The 20,844-nt window shown below is 37.5% G+C and overlaps 1 protein-coding gene across 3 annotated transcripts in view; it reads right to left on the reverse strand.

Moving 5' to 3' along the window:
- The window catches only part of LOC124777494, a 253,609-nt gene that overhangs the window by 99,989 nt on the left and 132,776 nt on the right, over nt 1-20,844 (reverse strand). The gene's annotated exons all lie outside the window — the stretch shown is intronic.

Genomic DNA, 20,844 nt, shown 5'->3' on the forward strand with positions numbered 1-20,844 from the left:
ATGCCACAGGGAAGTGTGATAGGACTGCTCATTTTCTAAATACATAAATGATATAACGGACAGGATGAGCAGTAATTTGAGGCTGTTAGCTAATAAGACTGTGGTGTTCTGGGAGGCATCATTGAAGGAAGCTACAGGAAGCCTTGGACAAACCTTCTAGTTGGTATGATGAATGGCAGCTTGCTCTGAATGTAGAAAAATGTAATTAATGCAGAATAATAAAAACAATCCCATAATGTTCAAATACAGCAATAGTGGTGTGTTGCTTGACACAATTATGTGAGCTGAATATCTACATGTAATGCTTCAAAGCAAAATGAAATGGAACATGCGCCTAATGACAGTCGTAGGAAAGGCGAACCATCTACTTGTATACAACACTAGTATGACCCATTCGGTGAGTAATGCTCTACTGTTTGGGATCCCCACCAGGTCAGATTAAAGGAAGACATCAAAGCAATTCAGTGGTATGTTGCCAGATCTGTCACTGGTAGGTTCGATCAACACTCACACATTATGAAGATGGTTTGTTGACTCAAATGGGAGTCCCTGGAGGGAAGACGACAATCTTTTTGTGAAACATTATTAACAAAGTTTAGAGAACTGGCATTTGAAAAAGACTGCAGAATGACTCTGCTGTTGCCAATGTACATATCCCATAAGGATGACATAGACAAGAGAAGAAAAATTTGGGCTCATACAGAGGCACACAATCAATCATTTTTCCCTTGTTCTGTTTGCAAGTGGAACAGGAATGGAAGTGACTAGTAGTTGTAAAAGAAACTGCCCACCATGAATTTACAGTGCTTGCAGAGTATGTATGTGATGTAAATGTATAATTCTTTACATTATAATGTACACAGTAATAATTTTCACACAGACATTGCTACTGATGGAAAAAGTCATGACCAAGATCTGCAGAATACTTTTATAAAGAGAAAGAAAATGAGAAAATATAGTCTGATGGATGAGAGTAAGAAAATTAGACATAATGCAGATCAAGAATGTACAACAGGGAAGTGGACTGTTGTACTAGCTATGAAGAATATACTGCTGGCTAAAGAAAAGGGGAAGACATCTTGAATGTATTTCATGAGAGAATATTTGAGATGTAACAGAAGATGAGTGACTATGACAGAAGAATCAAACAATGGAAAATCCATGATGGAATGTAACAATATTATGAAAAGGAAAGTTGCTACTCACCATATAGCGAAGATGTTGAGTGGCAGATGGGCACGTACACACACACACACACACACACACACACACACATGTGATAGTCTTTTTGTTGTGCCTATCTGCGACTCAGCATCTCAGCTATATGGTGAGTAGCAACTTTCCTTTTCATCATATTATGACAGAAGAACATATTACTGTTGGCTTAGAATGAAAACCTCACATCTCAGTAAAGTTATACATGGTTTTCTACCTTAATTTGGTTGCTTACAATACACACAGTTTCTTTTGCTCCTAACTGGAAAGCCGAGCACAGGTCATCAACTAACAGTTGAGATAAAAGATTTTCTACCTAATAACACAAAGAATCTTTTTGTTTTATTTTTGAAATATGATGTTTCCATTCTAAGCTGACATTATGTTGCTGTTTTATTATAATTAATTGAAATGAAATGGTCCAGAATTTGAAATGAAAATGAAAATAATCAATTTATACATGTTCGTGAGAAATATCAATCCAGTAAAACTGTAAAGGATTTTACTCAAAAAGCATAAGATAATATAAAAAAAATAGATATCCATAATTTTCCAAGTAGAACCAATGCATATGCTAGTTATTCCTACAGAAGAGATCATGGGAAAATGTTTTCATTACCTCAGCCGTAGTTAACAATATCAACATTATATTGCATTGCACATTAAACTGTTGACCAAGAAAGACAAAGCTAAATTAAAGAAAGAACTTGACAAGCACAAAAAGATCTGCTGATACTGCTTACCAGACAAAGACAAAAGATCTGGACCTTTCAAAATGCAATACATCAAGGACAATAACATTTGATTTACAGCACTGTCTACCAACATCTCATGTACAGAATACAGTAGCTGTCCACAGGCGGCTACATTTCATAAAAGATCAATGTGGAATACTATTCTACAAAACTGCATTTCGTAATGATAAAGCATTTAAGACTGAACTTTTGAAGAAAGGGAAAGGTGGCAGTCTCTCCAGCACAGAAGTACACTGGCCCATTGTTGATCTCATAAAAAAGTTGCATTTCTGACCTCATGAAATTCACCTTACCAGTAATATAACAATTTTAAACCAGCTTTTTTTTGTTGGCAGCCGTGCATCCAGGCGGACGCGCGTGTACAAAGCTCTCACTAAGTTAAGCGATTAATATTGAAATAAGAGCTAACTTCCTTAATATTACATTTTAGACTAGTGCATTTACTTCTTATCTAATCTATCAATTGAAGGTTTCGCTTTTCTAAACATAATTACATAAAAAAGGAAGTATTTCGTAAAGGCCGGCAATGTTTTTGACTAGACTTAGCGCTTCAAAGTTAAATTAATTCGTGTCTCTCATCCAGTATTTGTGTGGTTCATTAAAAGTTTATAAAGCAAGTTTATAAGTTTGTTTACATTAGTGTTTAGTTATGTATTAGTACAGGTTATGAAACTATTGTGTTGTTGAAGTTATGTTCTGTTTTTGTGTTACATTTTACTATCAAACAATGTGTGACAAGTGTGGTGGTTGTCGTAGAAATTTGAAAGAGGGGGTGTTCTGTATAGACTGTAGGTTGTGGTTTCATTGGGGCGAGTGCAGCGGAGAGGAAACAATGGTAGATAATGAGGCTCTTCCATGGCAGTGTAGGTTATGTAGAAAGGACAGAAAAATCGCGGAACAAGAGGCAAAGATTTGTGCCCTTAAAGCTGAATTAGAAATTGTGAATTTGGAATAATGTAAGCTAAGGGAGGAAAAGGACTCTAGGCGCTGGGAAAAGGTAGCAAGCAAAGGGCAAAAAGGGAAACAATTGATAAAACTTCTGAAATTCAGTTAGGCTTGCTATCTGAAGTAGTGGAGGAAGGGCCTCATTCAGATGTCATTGAATGTAGGTTGAAGCATAATACTAGCTTAAAGAAAAAAGACAGGTCGGGATCAAATAAGAATAGGAAAAGAAAAATTCTGCTCATAGGTAGCAGTCATGGGAGGGGTGTGGGTCAACAGCTTCAGGAGAAATAAGGGACAGAGTACCAGATCACAAGTTTTGTGAAACCAAGTGCTAGCCTTAGCCAGGTGACAGAAAACGTAGGTCAGCTATGCAACGACTTTGAGAAGGAAGATCAGGTAATTATAGTTGGGGGAGCAGGAAACAGCCTGTTATGAATCCAAGATATAGTATTAGGAGCGACCTGGATAAAAATAGGAGCAGAAACGGGGCACACGAATGTGGGGTTTGTGGAGGTCTTTCAGTGCCATGATCAGTCCTGGGCAAACACTGCTGCAAGGCATGTTAACACTGAGCTGAACGGGATGCACCAGACACCAGCAAAGTCTCACATGAGTGTTGTTCCAGTTGATGCTATTGGTAGGTGGGGTTACACTACACATGGCCTGCACTTTAATAGGAAGGGGAAAGATAAGTTAGCTTCTCTATTAGCAGATATTGTAAGGGGGGTCACAGTCACACAAGGGGTGATCCCTGTGGTTATTGGGACCAGGCAGACTGGTTTTTTAGGTTAAAGCCAAATTCCAGACCGACAACAACCAAGGAAAATAGAAGAAAAGAGACTTCATGCACAGCAAATAGGGATAAAGCTAAGGGCAGTATCAACTTACTTCACCAAAATATCAGGGGATTAAAAAATAAAGTAGATGAGCTGATAATGTGTTTAGATGGTCTCAAAAATAAGAATGAGATTGATAAACTTTGTCTGTCTGAGCACTATGTAACTGTGAGGATGGAAAATGTCAGTATAAATACGTATAATTTAGCATCTTACACTTGTAGATCTAGTATGGATAAAGGAGGAGTTGCCATTTTCATAAAATAAGGGTATAAATACAGAACTGTTGAAGTAAGCAAATTTTGTTTTGATCAGCACTTTGAGGTTTGTGCATGTGAACTTCAGCTAGATAATGTTGTGTTGATATTAGCAACAGTGTACAGGTCTCAACTAGGAGATTGGGAGCTATTCATAAAAGAGTTTGACTCCCTATTATGCTGTTTGTCAGACAAAAAGAAGAAGTTATTAATCTTTGGTGATTTCAATGTTAACTTTCTAAGCAATTCTGATAGGAAAAGTGAACTAGAAGTGTTGTTAACAACATATAACTTAGAATCAGTGATCAATTTCCCCACATGTATAGCTCAGGATGGTAGTACTCTAATAGATAATGTATTTGTACAGCAAGAGGATGTAGAACAAACACATGCTTTCCCTGTGGTAAGTGGATTATCAACACATGCTCTCCTTGTGGTAAATGGATTATCTGACCATGATGCACAACTGATTAACTTACAAAACCTAACAGGGCATATACACTTCAGAAACCATTAAGTAAAAGTGTGGGGGTGCTCAACCCGATATCTACAGATCACTTCAGAGAAAGTTTAGGAAATGTAAACTGGGAAGATGTATATAATGAGCCAAATGTTAATGATAAATGCAGCATATTTCTTGATGAATTTATATCCCTTTTCGAACATTCTTTTCCACAGAAAATTACTAAATGTAACACCACAAACTTTTCAAAGAAACCTTGGATTACTACAGGTATTAAAAAGTCTTAAGAAAGAAAAAGAAAACTGTATGAGACAGCACGAACTAGTAAAGAACCAGAAACAGTTTTACACTATAAAAATTATGGTAAAATACTAAGAAAAGTTGTAAGGAACTCGAGAAATATACTTGTTAGAGAAGAAATTAACAACTCCAGCAATAAAATCAAATCAATATGGAATGTTGTAAGAAGGAAGACAGGAAAAGTAACCACTGGGGTAGGTAGTGTTACTGTTAAAGAGAACGATACCATCTTAACCAACAGTACACAGGTAGCCAATGTATTTAACAATCACTTCTTACGTGTAGGAAAAAAAATTAGTGAGAATAGTTCAAAAGAAAAAGCCAGGCAGTACATGGAAGAGTCAGGTTTGAAAAATTTTAGTCACATTAAGTTTCATCTAACAACTTATTGTGAAATAAAGAAAATTATTAAATCTTTAAAAAATAAATGTTCTGTTGAAGTAGATGACATCTCTAACAAGTTATTAAAACAATGTGGAGCAATTACAGTTGATGTTTTGAGTCACATATGTTGTAGCCTCTCCCCGATGTTATTCAATCTGTATATTGAGCAAGCACTAAAGGAAACAAAGAAAAATTTGGAGTAGGTATTAAAATCCATGGAGAAGAAATAAAAACTTTGAGGTTCGCCGATGACATTGTAATTCTGTCAGAGACAGCAAAGGACTTGGAAGAGCAGTTGAATGGAATGGACAGTGTCTTGAAAGGAGGGTATAAGATGAACATCAACAAAAGCAAAACGAGGATAATGGAATGTAGTCTAATTAAGTCGGGTGATGCTGAAGGAATTAGATTAGGAAATGAGACACGTAAAGTAGTAAAGGAGTTTTGCTATTTGGGGAGCAAAATAACTGATGATGGTCGAAGTAGAGAGGATATAAAATGTAGACTGGCAATGGCAAGGAAATCGTTTCTGAAGAAGAGAAATTTGTTAACATCGAGTATAGATTTAAGTGTCAGGAAGTCATTTCTGAAAGTATTTGTATGGAGTGTAGCCATGTATGGAAGTGAAACATGGACGATAAATAGTTTGGACAAGAAGAGAATAGAAGCTTTCGAAATGTGGTGCTACAGAAGAATGCTGAAGATTAGATGGGTAGATCACATAACTAATGAGGAAGTATTGAATAGTATTGGGGAGAAGAGAAGTTTGTGGCACAACTTGACCAGAAGAAGGGATCGGTTGGTAGGACATGTTCTGAGGCATCAAGGGATCATCAATTTAGTATTGGAGGGCAGCGTGGAGGGTAAAAATCATAGAGGGAGACCAAGAGATGAATACACTAAGTAGATTCAGAAGGATGTAGGTTGCAGTAGGTACTGGGAGATGAAGAAGCTTGCACAGGATAGAGTAGCATGGAGAGCTGCATCAAACCAGTCTCAGAACTGAAGACCACAACAACAACAACATGTAATGCATCACTGACTCAGGGTATTTTTCCAGACAGGTTAAAATATGCCATTGTCAGGCCTCTCTACAAAAAGCGGGAAACAACAGACATCAATAATTATCGGCCAGTATCCTTGCTTACAGCATTTTCAAAAATCTTTGAGAAAGTAATATACTTGAGAGTGGTTAGCCATCTCAACAGTAATGGGATACTTAGTAAATCACAGTTCGGATTTCAGAAATGCTGTTCCACTGAGACAGCAATATACAATTTCACTGGCCACATGATAGAGTCTTTAAATAGTAAAATGTCACCAGTAGGAATATTCTGTGACTTATCCAAAAAATTTGATTGTGTGAACCATAGCATTATGTTAGAGAAATTACAATTCTATGGTATAAATGGAACAGCATATGAGTGGTTTAAGTCATATCTACAGAACAGGAAGCAAAAAGTCTCTTTATGTGCTTCAAGTGATTCAAAGGAGTTTGCTACTTCACCTAACTGGGGTGAAATTACATTAGATGTTCCACAAGGTTCGATCATGGGTCCCCTCCTGTTCTTGATATATGTGAATGACCTCACTTCTTATGTGAAACAAGATGCTGAACTGACACTGTTTGCTGATGAAACAAGCATAATTATTAATCCAGTAAAAGAAAGTCCGAGAGAAAATGATACAAATAAGGTATTTTGAAAAGTTATTAATTGGTTTTCTGCGAATGTGCTTGCTCTGAACTTTGAAAAAACACAATACATCCAATTTTCTGCTGCAAAAAGTATAATACCTTCAATAAACATAACACATCAAAAGAAGTCAGTAGCCAGGGTAGAGCATACTAAGTTTTTGGGTGTACATATACATGAGAATCTTAATTGGAAACGTCACATTTTGGATATCCTAAAGCGACTAGGTTCAGCAACTTTTGCAATCAGAATAATTGCCAATTTTGAGCATGTCGAAATTAGTAAGCTAACATACTTTGCATACTTCCACTCTCTGATGTCATATGGAATAATATTCTGGGGCAACTCAACACTTAGGCAAACGGTATTCACCACTGAAAAGAAAGTAGTTAGAATAATGTGTGGGGTTCATAGTCGCACATCTTGAAGGCATCTGTTTAAAAGGTTAGGAATTCTTACAACCACTTCACAGTACATTTACTCAGTAATGAAATTTTTTCTCAGCAACATGGACCAGTTTAAAATCAACAGCGACATTCATGATTGCAATACCAGAAAAAAGAAAGGCCTACACTATCCTTTACTTAACCTATCTTTGGCACAGAAAGGGGTAAAATATGCTGCTATAAAACTTTTTGGTAAATTACCAGAGGAAATAAAATGTCTGACAGACAGCAGTAATAGTTTCAAAAACAAATTGAAATCATACCTCCTTGACAACTCCTTCTATGCCATAGATGAATTCTTCGATATGAGTAAATAAATCTGGAGATATAATACATGCATTTTGTGCCGTTTAAGGGAATGGGACAGATAACAGAAATATTTAGGTACAACACTATAATGTAAAAAAAAAAAAAAAACTTCTTTCCTGTGCGCATTTCTTGTGCATTTGACACGTTCCACATCATAACGGTTTTTCCCTGCTATTGATCAATGGGACATGTAACTAACTACCTCTAACAACAGAGCAGTCTATCCCAATAACAACTAAAAATTAGTTGACACTAGCAGATATTAATAATTCTTTTTACTGTTCTATATTTTTCTGTAACTAATATTTTTCATTTTAACTAATGTGTTAAGAAACAAAATAAAGAATAGAAAATTAACCATTGGAATACCAACGTACATTAAGTGATGTGTATTCCTGGGGGTGTGGTGAGGGACAGGAGGAAGGAGGGGGGAGGTAGAAGGAAATACTTTTTCCCATCCCAAAAAAAATTTGTTAATCGTTGCTTACTTATGCCAACAACAGATTTTTTTAAAGAGGTACTGTGATGTGTAAGTAGCATCCAAAACCTGAAAGTATCTTTTAATACATTCTGGAGAAACACCAATGCACTTTCAGTAACATGTGCTAACACGAAGCGGTACTTTTTGAGGAAAGAAAATTATAAATTTGGTTAATTATTGTTCTTTTATTCACAATATACTTTTTAATAAATATTAATGTGTACACAGGGTCATGAACTTGAAAATATTGAATATGTTACTCATTGTGAATACCACCAATATTAGGAAAAGGATAAATTGGTACTCACTGTAAAGATAGCCCACTGAGTTGCAGAGAGGCCCAATGAAAAGACTACTGCACATTACAGTGTTTGGTCAAAGCCTTCTTCAGCAAACAACACACACACACACACACACACACACACACACACACACACACACACAAATCCTGCACAAACGACTGCTACCACCGGCAGTTTCCATTGTTTGATTCATTGTGAAAACATCACATATACCACTGTGACTTAAATTTATGGGTTTAGCTTAACTGAAAAATTGAAAAACACTTATTGAAACTGGTAGAAGGCTTCATTAAAAATAATAAATGTCTTTTTTTCAATATTTTAGAATTTAAAGTACCTGACTACATTACAACACTTTCAAAAGTTGGCCACAAAGTAGCCACCTGCCCTTTGGTGTTGCAACAGTTAATTATGTGTCATTTTTAAAACAAGCTAAATCTATTTAACAGTTTTCGGTTCATCAGTGTTAAGTAAATTACATCGACCCTGTCTTGTACTTATATTTATACCAAACAAAACCCAAAATAAATAAAGGGAAAAAAAACAAAAGAAGGTAACACTGTAACAGACAATATCAGTATTAAATTTGGGTGCATTTTATCCCTATAAACTGACTTGGTATATTCTTTCAAAGTGTCAGATTGTTTTCTAATAATGTAATTTTTGGGCTTGACACTGGAAACTACTACTTCATGCCAACAGTCCCTCTAGTTTACCAAATGATGGAGCTCTCGGTCCCTAAAGTCAGTGTTACTGCTGGCTTCTTTTTTTTATACACATCTAAGCTGTCACTTGGTAGGTAGAAGGTTTTTCTAGCTTAAACAGTTATATCTGGTCTAGAGGATTGTTTCCTTTATGAACATTTAAATCAATCTTACATCTAGCTGTTCTGAAGTAAATCTCAATTTTCTACTGAAATGACACTACCAGTATGTTCTCATGCAATATCAGTGAAATATACAAATGACAAATCCACATTAAGTTATCCATTGTGGTTCTGATGTGCATTTTGGTAACTACTTGCTTCCTATTTCTCTTCCCATCCTTCCACCAGTTTTCTTCACGTACCCCACAACTCAATAACTACTCTCCCCCTCTATTATGACATACTGATTCTAAGAAAGATAATACTTTTGTTTATATGTATGCAGTACTTTACAATGAAGGGAACATAACTTTTATAGGTGCTTGTGAAGAAGGTAGAAGAACCTTGTCATAACGGGAGTTCTCAACTGAGATTTGAAAATGAAGGACTGTATGAATGCTTAAACATCTAGTGCATTGTCGTTGTTGCTGTTGTTGTTGTTGTTGTTGTGATGGTCTTCAGTCCTGAGACTGGTTTGATTAAGCTCTCCATGCTACTCTATCCTGTGCAAGCTTCTTCATCTCCCAGTAGTTACTGCAACCTACATCCTTCTGAATCTGCTTAGTGTATTCATTTCTTGGTCTCCCTCTACGATTTTTACCCTCCACGCTGCCCTCCAATACTAAACTGGTGATCCCTTGATGCCTCAGAACCTCTCCTAACAACCGATCCCTTCTTCTAGTCATGTTGTGCTACAAACTCCTCCGCTCCCCAATTCTATTCAGTAACTCCTCATTAGTTATGTGATCTACCCATCTAATCTTCAGCATTCTTCTGTAGCACCACATTTCGAAAGCTTCTACTCTCTTCTTGTCCAAACTATTTATCATCCATGTTTCACTTCCATACATGGCTACACTCAATACAAATACTTTGAGAAAAGTAAAAGTTTTCCTTACACTTAAAGCACTACTCGATGTTAACAAATTTATCTTCTTAATATATGTTTACCTTGCCATAGCCAGTCTACATATCCTCTCTACTGCGGCCATTATCAGTTATTTTGCTCCCCAAATAGCAAAACTCATCCACTACTTTAAGTGTGTTGTTTCCTAACCTAATTCCCTAAGCATCACCCGATTTAATTCGGATACACTCTATTATCCTCGTTCTGCTTTTGTAGATGTTCATCTTCTATCCTCCTTTCAAGACACTGTGCATTACGTTCAACTGCTCTTTCAAGCCCTTTGCTGTTTCTGACAGAATTATGATGTCACTGACAAACCTCAAAGTTTTTATTTCTTCTCCATGGACTTTAATACCTACTCCGAATTTTTCTTTTGTTTCCTTTACTGCTTGCTCAATATACAGATTGATTAACATCGGGGACAGGCTACAACCCTGTCTCACTCCCTTCCCAACCGCTGCTTCCCTTTCATGCCCCTCGACTCTTGTAACTGCCATCTGGTTTCTGTACTAATTGTAAATAGCCTTTTGTTCCCTGTATTTTACCCCTGACACCTTTAGAATTTGAAAGAGAGTATTCCAGTCAACATTGTCAAAAGCTTTCTCTAAATCAATAAATGCTAGAAACATAGGTTTGCCTTTCCTTACTCTATTTTTTAAGATAAGTCGTAGGGTCAGTATTGCCTCACGTGTTCCAATATTTCCGAACTGATCTTCCCCGAGGTCGGCTTCTACTGGTTTTCCCATTCATCTGTAAAGAATTCGCACTAGTATTTTGCAGCTGTGACTTGTCGGTAAAGCAGATGCCAGACTGAGATTCATTGGAAGAATCCTAAGGAAATGCAATCCGAAAACAAAGGAAGTAGGTTACAGTACGCTTGTTCGCCCACTGCTTGAATACTGCTCAGCAGTGTGGGATCCGTACCAGATAGGGTTGATAGAAGAGATAGAGAAGATCCAACGGAGAGCAGTGCGCTTCGTTACAGGATCATTTAGTAATCGCGAAAGCGTTACGGAGATGATAGATAAACTCCAGTGGAAGACTCTGCAGGAGAGACGCTCAGTAGCTCGGTACGGGCTTTTATTGAAGTTTCGAGAACATACCTTCACCGAAGAGTCAAGCAGTATATTGCTCCCTCCTACGTATATCTCGCGAAGAGACCATGAGGATAAAACCAGAGAGATTAGAGCCCACACAGAGGCATACCGACAGTCCTTCTTTCCACGAACAATACGAGACTGGAATAGAAGGGAGAACCGATAGAGGTACTGAAGGTACCCTCCGCCACACACCGTCAGGTGGCTTGCGGAGTATGGACGTAGATGTAGATGTAGATTAAACTGATTGTTTGGTAATTTTCACATCTGTCAACACCTGCTTTCTTTGGGATTGGAATTATTATATTCTTGTTGAAGTCTGAGGGTATTTCACCTGTCTCATACATCTTGCTCACCAGATGGTAGAGGTTTGTAAGGACTGGCTCTCCCAAGGCTGTCAGTAGTTCTAATGGAATGTTGTCTACTCCCGGGGTCTTGTTTCGACTCAGGTCTTTCAGCGCTCTGTCAAACTCTTCATGCAGTATCATACCTCCCATTTCATCTTCATCGCCGGCCGGTGTGGCCGAGTGGATCTAGGTGCTAGTCTGGAACCACGCGACCGCTACGCTCGCAGGTTCGAACCCTGCCTCGGGCATGGATGTGTGTGATGTCCTTAGGCAAGTTAGGTTTAAGTAGTTCTAAGTTCTAGGGGACTGATGACCTCAGCAGTTAAGTCCCATAGTGCTCAGAACCATTTGAATCATCTTCATCTACATCCTCTTCCATTTCCATAATATTGTCCTCAAGTACATCGTCCTTGTATAGACCCTCTATATATTCCTTCCACCTTTCTCCTTTCCCTTCTTTGCTTAGAACTGGGTTTCCATCTGAGCTCTTGATATTCATACAAGTGGTTCTCTGTTCTCCAAAGGTCTATTTAATTTTCCTGTAGGCAGTATCTATCTTACCCCTAGTGAGATAAGCCTCAGCCTCTACATCCTTACATTTGTCCTCTAGCCATTCTTGCTTAGTGATTTAGCACTTCCTGTCAATCTCATTTTTGTGACGTTTGTATTCCTTTTTGCCTGCTTCATTTACTGCATTTTTATATTTTCTCCTTTCATCAATTAAATTCATTATTTCTTCTGTTACCCAAGAATTTCTACTAGCCCTCATCTTTATACCTACTTGACCCTCTGCTGCCTTCATTACTTCATCCCTCAGAGCTACCCATTCTTCTTCTACTGTATTTCTTCCCCCCATTCCTGTCAATTGTTTCCTTGTGCTCTCCCTGAAACTCTGTACAACCTCTGGTTTAGTCAGTTTATCCAGGTCCCATCTCCTTAAATTCCCACCTTCTTGTAGTTTCTTCAGTTTTAATCTACAGATCATAACCAATAGACTGTGGTCAGAGTCCACATCTGACCCTGGAAATGTCTTACAATTTAAAACCTGGTTCCTAAATCTCTGTCTTACCACTATATAATCCATCTGATACCTTCTAGTATCTCCAGGCTTCTTCCATGTATACAACCTTCTTTCACGATTCTTGAACCACGTGTTAGCTATGATTAAGTTGTGCTCTGTGCAAAGTTCTACCAGGCAGCTTCCTCTTTCATTTCTTACCCCTAATCCATATTCACCAGCTAAATTTCCTTCTCTCCCTTTTCCTACTATCGAATTCCAGTCACCCATGACTATTAAATTTTCGTCTCCCTTCACTATTTGAATAATTTCTTTTACCTCATCATACATTTCATCAATTTCTTCGTTATCTGCAGAGCTAGTTGGCATATAAACATATACTACTGTAGTAGGTGTGGGCTTCGTGTCTATCTTGGCCACAATAATGCGTTCTCTATGCTGTTTGCAGTAGCTTACGCGCACTCCTACTGTTTTATTCATTGTTAAACCTACTCCTGGATTACCCCTATCTGATTTTGTATTTATAACCCTGTATTCACCTGACCAAAAGTATTGTTGCTCCTGCCATCGAACTTCACCAGTTCCCACTGTATCTAACTTCAACCTATCCTTTCCCTTTTAAATTTTCTAACCTACCTGTCCGATTAAGGGATCTGACATTCCACGCTCCGATCCGTAGAACGCCAGTTTTCTTTATCCTGATAACGACATCCTCTAGAATAGTGCATATATACTTCAAATTACTTTGCTTCTTGAAAATGTAACATATGTCACTATGTTACCAGTAGAAAGTAAGCATACTAGGCATGCTCTTTTAAACAAGAGTCTGAAGTGTACACTACAACTTAGAAGAAGGTACAATAATTTTCCAGCAATGCTTCCATACATACATTATATCAGTCACTCACAGTTTCAAATACTGCAGGGAAATGAATTGCCATTCAACCAGTAACTAAAAGTACAAGTCAAATGTAAATTTTATCTGCTTTTTGATTGATGTTGAATGAATGTCGTAAGTTCTCATGGACAGCCTATCAACAATATATTGTTAGCAAAATACATATATTTTGAAAACATTTAAATGTATAATAGGGTGTATACGGGGACAAGGAAAAAAAATTCCCGGATATTTCGTTTAAAAAATATGCTTTTTCCTGGGCGAAAATACACTTTTTCTGTGCTAAGTGACAGTAGGTTTTCCATAGACTTTCCCTCCTAACTGTAAAACTTATCAATCCTTTGAATCGTTTACATTTTATACAATCACGTAGAACTTCCAGGAAAAAAAAAGACGGGGGAGAGAAGTTTTGGAAAGACTTTTAATATAAAAAGGAGATAAGTTTTGGAAAGACCTCTGATTTGCAGCAACATATACGCTGCATATTTTCGTATTACGAAAGTATAAATTCGAATTGCACCAAACACAGTGCGTTAGTTTCCAGAGCGTGGAAACTGAGGCTGCTATGTCCCTTTGTAAGCCAGTCATATCTCAAGTTACGAGATCTCGCCAGTTGATGACAGCAGACATTCAGAGCATAGGACACGTCTTATAGTCAGCCAATAGCAAGATCACTGGTTAAGTAGCGCGAACACACAAAGAGGAAAAGTTAACGGTTTACATTAATGTACACAGTACCGTGTATCTATAAGAAAAGCTAAGTTTTCACATATAATATTGGTCTCTAAGATTAATACGCTACAACACAAGCTAAGCTTTCACATGTAATATTGATCTTTTTTTGCGTGTGTTATACTTTAAGATAGATCTCACAAATGTGCCAGTAAATTTAAAATTATGACATAAATGTCTCAGCTCGAAATTCTTGTAAGTGGCTGGTCCTCGAACTGTTCAGTTTCGAACACTCTGTGATTTAGAAATCCATCCGACTTCCTCACACGTGACATAATTCATCTTGAGCAAAAAGAAATTTATTTTGAAAGTAACGCTTTTCTAACCACCATTGGCAATACTATCCGGGGACTGTTAGAAATAGGTTCAATTTACCAGTTGCCAGAGAGTGCCAGAAAACAGGCATTATTGTGCATGTGCAACTGCAGTGGTTTAGGAAGCCCGCATGTTCGTGTGTATAAAGCACTAAGAGAGCTTACGTTACACCATAAAAGAAACAGGGCATCAGAGGATACTACAAAGAGCATCGGAATTTCATAAAGCATACTAAAATGCATAATTCGGCTTGAAGTGCAAACTGGCTTTTTCCAGATTCACAGTGAAGTAGGTCCCATCTGATATTAAGCTTTTCAGTGTGGTTTTTGAGATGTAAATTTTCTTGGAACTCTATCTACGATCTCATTTTTGGTTCTTTATTATGGCATAATGCCATACATGGCAGAAAATGATAACGTGCACTTGAAATTCAGCGTACAGTTAGAGCTAGCCATTACTGTAGAACGAAACACTTTGTTTCAAATAAAATGATTGCCTCAGCGTAAAGATCAATAAAGCCAAATTTCTTTAGCAAACTTGCAAAAATAACTTCATTGTTCTGCAAGGCGATTAATGCTTGACTGCTACTAACTTGGAAATAAAATAAAATCAGAAAACTGTAACTAATAATATATTTTTGCCCTCCGTAATTATGTGAATGTATTTTAATTCACTTGATAGCTCCCGCCCACAGAAATCTGTTTTGTTTTCATTTGACGTGGGAGCTGTACACCAAGAGAAGCAGCGACATCACGTGGGGACTAACCCCCTCCCTACTACAACTCGGACAACTCTGAGCATGCCCGAATCTGGCAGCTAGAGCGCGCGAGAAAAATTTTTCTCGTTTGCATTTGGCTGCTGGCTGCTACTGCCGATACAGCTAACAGCCAAACTTCAAGTAGCGGGAAGCGGGAGAAGGTACTGCGCATGCGCAACAACCCGCTGTGAACAGTTGTGACATCATGCTCATAGCAAGCAGTTTATTGTTTCGAAGAATTACTTAGTCTTCGCCCTACGGCCTTTGACATATTTTTGCTATTTGCAAACGCTTGTGCGTGCACGGTGTTTTGTTGTTGTAAATTGCGCATTTCCTTTGCTACTAAAGTTTTTTTCCCCCTCTCGTTTATATTTCATTGCTGCAGCATCATTCTCCAGTAGCAGTCTACCAAAATGGCTCTGAGCACTATGGGACTTAACATCTGAGGTCATCAGTCCCCTAGAACTCAGAACTACTAAAACCTAACTAACCTAAGGACATCACACACATCCAAGCCCGAGGCAGGATTTGAATCTGCGATCATAGCGGTCGCGCGGTTCCAGACTGTAGCGCCTAGAACCGCTCGGTCACTCCGGCCGACAGCAGGCTACAGTAACATTCTTTGCTAGAGAATCAATTCTTAAAAGTCAAAATTACAAAAATTTAACTGAAAGCTAAAACAATGAAAAATTCCCGGGATTCCGAAAAACCCCAGGTTTCTCCCAGTTTTCTCCCGGATGAAAACGTTCCCGGGTTTTTCCCGGATTTCTTGGTTGTCCCGGGTCATATACACCCTGTATAAGCTATCAAGCAGAAAATTGCAAAACTTTCACAAATTAATTCAATACTGATTCTTTTCCTCTTTAAGTTACACAATTTGTAGAGGTTCTTTAAAAATACAGTTACTCAACCATACAATTTCTTGATTATGTGTTTTTTTTGTCCCCCCCCCCCCCCCCCCCTCTCCCAACCTCAAATTACACAACATATTTCAGGCTTTCCACTCATCTTATGGTATTGCAGCTCATCTAAAAATTTTAAATTTGTCTTATCGTCACTTTAGTTTTATGATACTATCAAATGCATTATTAGTAGAGACAGGAAATAATTTGTTTTATTTTACAGTGAAATTTAGTGTTAGTGTAGTTTTCGTCAAATTTAATGATACTTTTTGTAGCTCTCGATGTTATTTTTTTGCCAGTTTTGCTCCTATTTTTGGCCGAATTCAGTGCTATTTTGATGCCAAATTCTGTTTATTTGTCTTGTTATTTTTCTCCAATTTTGGTGCTATTTCTTTGGCAAATTCAGTGCTACTTTCTCTTCCAATTTTGGTGTTATTTTTTGCCAAATTTGGTCTTATCTTTTTGTCAATTTTGGTGTTAAATTTTCTGCCAACTTCCGTGTAACTTTTTGCCAGATTCTTTTTTTTTTTTTTCAGCATTTTTTTCGTTATGTGGAAAATGTGTCATTTTAAGACTACACATGAATTTCAGCCTTGGGGAAAAATGAAGACAAAATGCAATTTCAATATTCGATACCTATCAGTTACGAATTTTAGTAAACTGTCATCTTCAGATTCAGTGCTTTTTTTTAAAAAAATGGGAAAAATCCATCAAATCGCATTATTTTTCACATTATTGTTTTCACGAAATTTTTCTCTCCTTAAGATTAGGCTTTAAACAGCATAGGATATTTTACTTCTATGTGAGCATTTTACTGTTTACATATTTTGTTTGTGGTATGTTTCAATAGGAAAACTTGACTTCTGTAAAAAGAGAGCTGCTGTGAGAAAATTTATTCCAATATCAGAGTGCAAAATTTAAGATCATTTTTAAAATTTTCCAGGGTTAAAAGTCACATCAACTTCTACATCATCAGTGATTATAAAATAAATAAGTAAGCTCATAGGACAAAATATTAATAAATGCATAAAAAAAAGCACACTGATCATTTTGGAGTGCTGTGGATGGTGTACAAGTGGTTCCATGGCATCACATGATCATCGAACACTGAAGTAATTTATGGCAAGTGGTGTCTATGAAGTCAGTTGTCTAGAATCGACACAGCACAACATGGAGACACAACACAATGGCAGAAAGCAGGTTTTGTAACTTCCTGGCAGATTAAAACTGTGTGCCCGACCAAGACTCGAACTCGGGACCTTTGCCTTTCGCGGGCAAGTACTCTACCAACTGAGTTACCGAAGCACAACTCACGCCCGGTACCCACAGCTTTACTTCTGCCAGTATCTCGTCTCCTACCTTCCAAACTTCGTGCTTCGGTAGCTCAGTTGGTAGAGCACTTGCCCGCGAAAGGCAAAGGTCCCGAGTTCGAGTCTCGGTCGGGCACACAGTTTTAATCTGCCAGGAAGTTTCATATCAGCGCACACTCCGCTGCAGAGTGAAAATCTCATTCTGGAAGCAGGTTTTGTGTTTGGACATACCTGTACCTATGATCATAGCATGAATGAAGCTACTTGCTTTATACACGTAAAAACATAGACTGTCCTACGTGTCTCGAAGGGATGGTGCATCACTCACAGGCAAGTAATAAGACGTAAAAACAATGCCCATAAAAATACCCTAACCAACAGGGACTGGAGACGACTGTCACACCTAGTCAACGACAATTGGTTTCCAACCCAATAGAAACCCTATCTGTTAGTGAAGGCAAGTCCATCACAACCAGTGTCCAAGCAAACCGACTGCATGCAATGATCATACAGAGTTAAGTACCATGCAAAAGACCATTGCTTGCAACAGAACATTAAAGCTGAACTGCTTCAATTGACCAAACAATACCAACACAAGATAGTACCCAAGTGGAAGCATTTTATGTTGTCATAAAAACTGCAATTTTGTCTCTTTTAAAACAATGCAAGGCATCAAGTGTACTGACGGCCCAATGAGGCATTTCAGTCATGGTGTGTGTGGAGGATGCAGTTCTGGCTGGAGATAGTTCAGTGGTGTTTTGGAAGTGTTTTTTGTACCACATGAATATGAAGGAGGTAGTTTATTTCAATAATTTCTCCTGTCTTCTAAATCTTTATTATAAGTGTGCTGTGGACACCTCATATACTAAAATGACAACAGGTGTGTTCGCATGATAGCATGCATATGTTCTTTGTGTCATGAATACTCAAGCACCATATACCACCTCAACTAACCCACTAAATAACCCAATCGTAATCCCATAGAAACTGTCTGAGATTATCTGGAAGAGTGGTGAAACACAGAAATCAACATCTCTGCAATTTGGTAGCTCTAAGGATCTAATCATTAAAAGACTGGCTTCAGCTGAATATGGCATATCTGAAGGAACTTGTGGACTCTTTTCCTTGCCAAATTGAGGTTACTATCTAGGCCACAGGTGGTGTCACATGGTATTAAAATAATCGCTCCTCTGGGTGCCAACTGTTTCGTCTAGTGTGCTTATAAATCAAGGCACTAAATGAAAGTATGTATATTATTTACAAAATCAACACACTGTATTAATTGTCATCTTACAATGTCCATATTGTAAGCTGCATTTCTGGTAACAACAGCTAGGGGTAAAAAATATTTACTTGCCAATGAAATCAATGGTTGTGTTGTACACCATGCATAGACACATGCTCCCCATATCATAATTAAAAAATATCTTGCTTTACACCTTAATTGTTTTAATGACATTCCATGAGAAAGTCACAAAAAATTACAAGGGGTAGTCAGACAACAAAGGAACCTGGTCTTTATTTCACAAAATACTGTAATAATGCAAGATATTGGCTTTGTCATTGATTTTCTAACCTGTTATACTAAGTTTGTTACTGTATGGATGCAGCAAATATTAAAAAAAAGTGTGAGTCTGATAGATTTAGGGAGGAAGAGGGTAGTAATCAATCTGTGGAATAAATCCATCATGCTGCAGAAACTTACAGCAATTTTTCACTGAAACCACCCTTCAGGAATTCTGGTGCTTTTGCATAGCAACGCAACACAGCACATCAATATACAAACTACTGCTGAGACTGACACAGCAAAACTTCGATAGTATGTCTTGCCTCTTCCAAAATAAAACCTAGGACCAACTTCAACAGTCTTTCCTTCTCATCCCATCCAGTAAGTCTTCCCTGACCCAGGATTCTGCACGACTTTTCTGAACTGTGCCCCTTTCCCTGAACCTCACCACTCCTTTTCCTTCACCCCTCTTTCTTCCCCTCAAGAAACAGGAGCCACTGGCTCTGAAAGCTTGTAAAAATTAAACCTTTCTGCGAATGTGTTCTCTTGCCACAACTTGGTGAGTAGATTTTTTTATCTATACATTTACATCACATTTCATCAATTGTCACCTACTTCTATAAGGAAAAGTCTCATTTCAAATTATTTAATTGGTTCAGTATTATCAATTCAAAGACACACAGACTGTGTGCCAATAGTTGAGGAACAGAGGAAGTGGTTGATTTTGTACAGGAAAATATTCCCCTATTTAGAAGTAGATAAAAAGCACTGAAGAGGTTGTAGAACACGCTGAGCAGTGAACAATTATTTACAAACACTGTGATTACATACTGTGTAAATTTCATTTTAGCTGATAGCCTTTCTGACCACTCTTGTATTTTGTACATTTCTTCAGTTGTAAAAGAATGCTTTGCAGAAATCTATGTTCCTAACTCATATGTCATTCCATCGTGGAATTTGAACTTCTGTTCTCTTTTCTATTTTATACATTTCTCAGCTACCTTTGGGAGCCAACTGTGAGTTACATAATAAATTCAGATCAGAAGTTACAAGGAAACAGAACGATAAAGGCAGCAACCGGTGTTCCAGGCAGAGTACGAGGCCTAAAAATTAATGAACAGGGGCATAAGGTATCTCAATAGATAAATTCTTATTGAAATGAAAATTAACATTTTCATAAGTAGACATTCACCTCGGACTGGTTGTGGTATTTCAATAATTATGCATAGTTGATATTTTGCATAAAACATGTGGACATAAAGAATATAGAAGAAAGCAAGAAGGTAAAAATAAAAGCAATGTTAGCACACATTTACATTTCAACTCCATTAATAATTAACATTGAGCTTATCGTACAGAGAGCAGTAATATGTTTCTACACAAATATTAATAGTGAATTTCTGAGGCGGATTCTAACTTCCCTTCAGTTCTGAGAATTTAATATGTTCAACACCACCAACTAACTGGTTAGTATTCAAAACTGAATACACTAAGATCAGCTGCAACTGTCAATTCATATGCTTCAAGTGAAGCTAGTGGTATCAAGTGCTCTGTTTTCTGAGTTCTTTACATTACTGACCAAAATTTTACTGTTATGATTCAGTCAATTCTCTAAATTCCATTGAGAATGTCTTTCGCAGTGTTCAACTGCCTACTGTAAATATATCACTACTCTGGTTTCATTCCATCAATGAATATGAGCATCTCTTTAGCATTTAAAAATCCTGAATGCTTGGTGCTCCACAGCTTTCAGATATTTATTAAATCACATTTTCTATATACTTTGTGCTGCACTAGAAATG

Source organism: Schistocerca piceifrons, chromosome 2 (genome assembly GCF_021461385.2).
Source record: "Schistocerca piceifrons isolate TAMUIC-IGC-003096 chromosome 2, iqSchPice1.1, whole genome shotgun sequence".
In the NCBI taxonomy this organism is placed as follows: Eukaryota; Metazoa; Arthropoda; class Insecta; order Orthoptera; family Acrididae; genus Schistocerca; species Schistocerca piceifrons.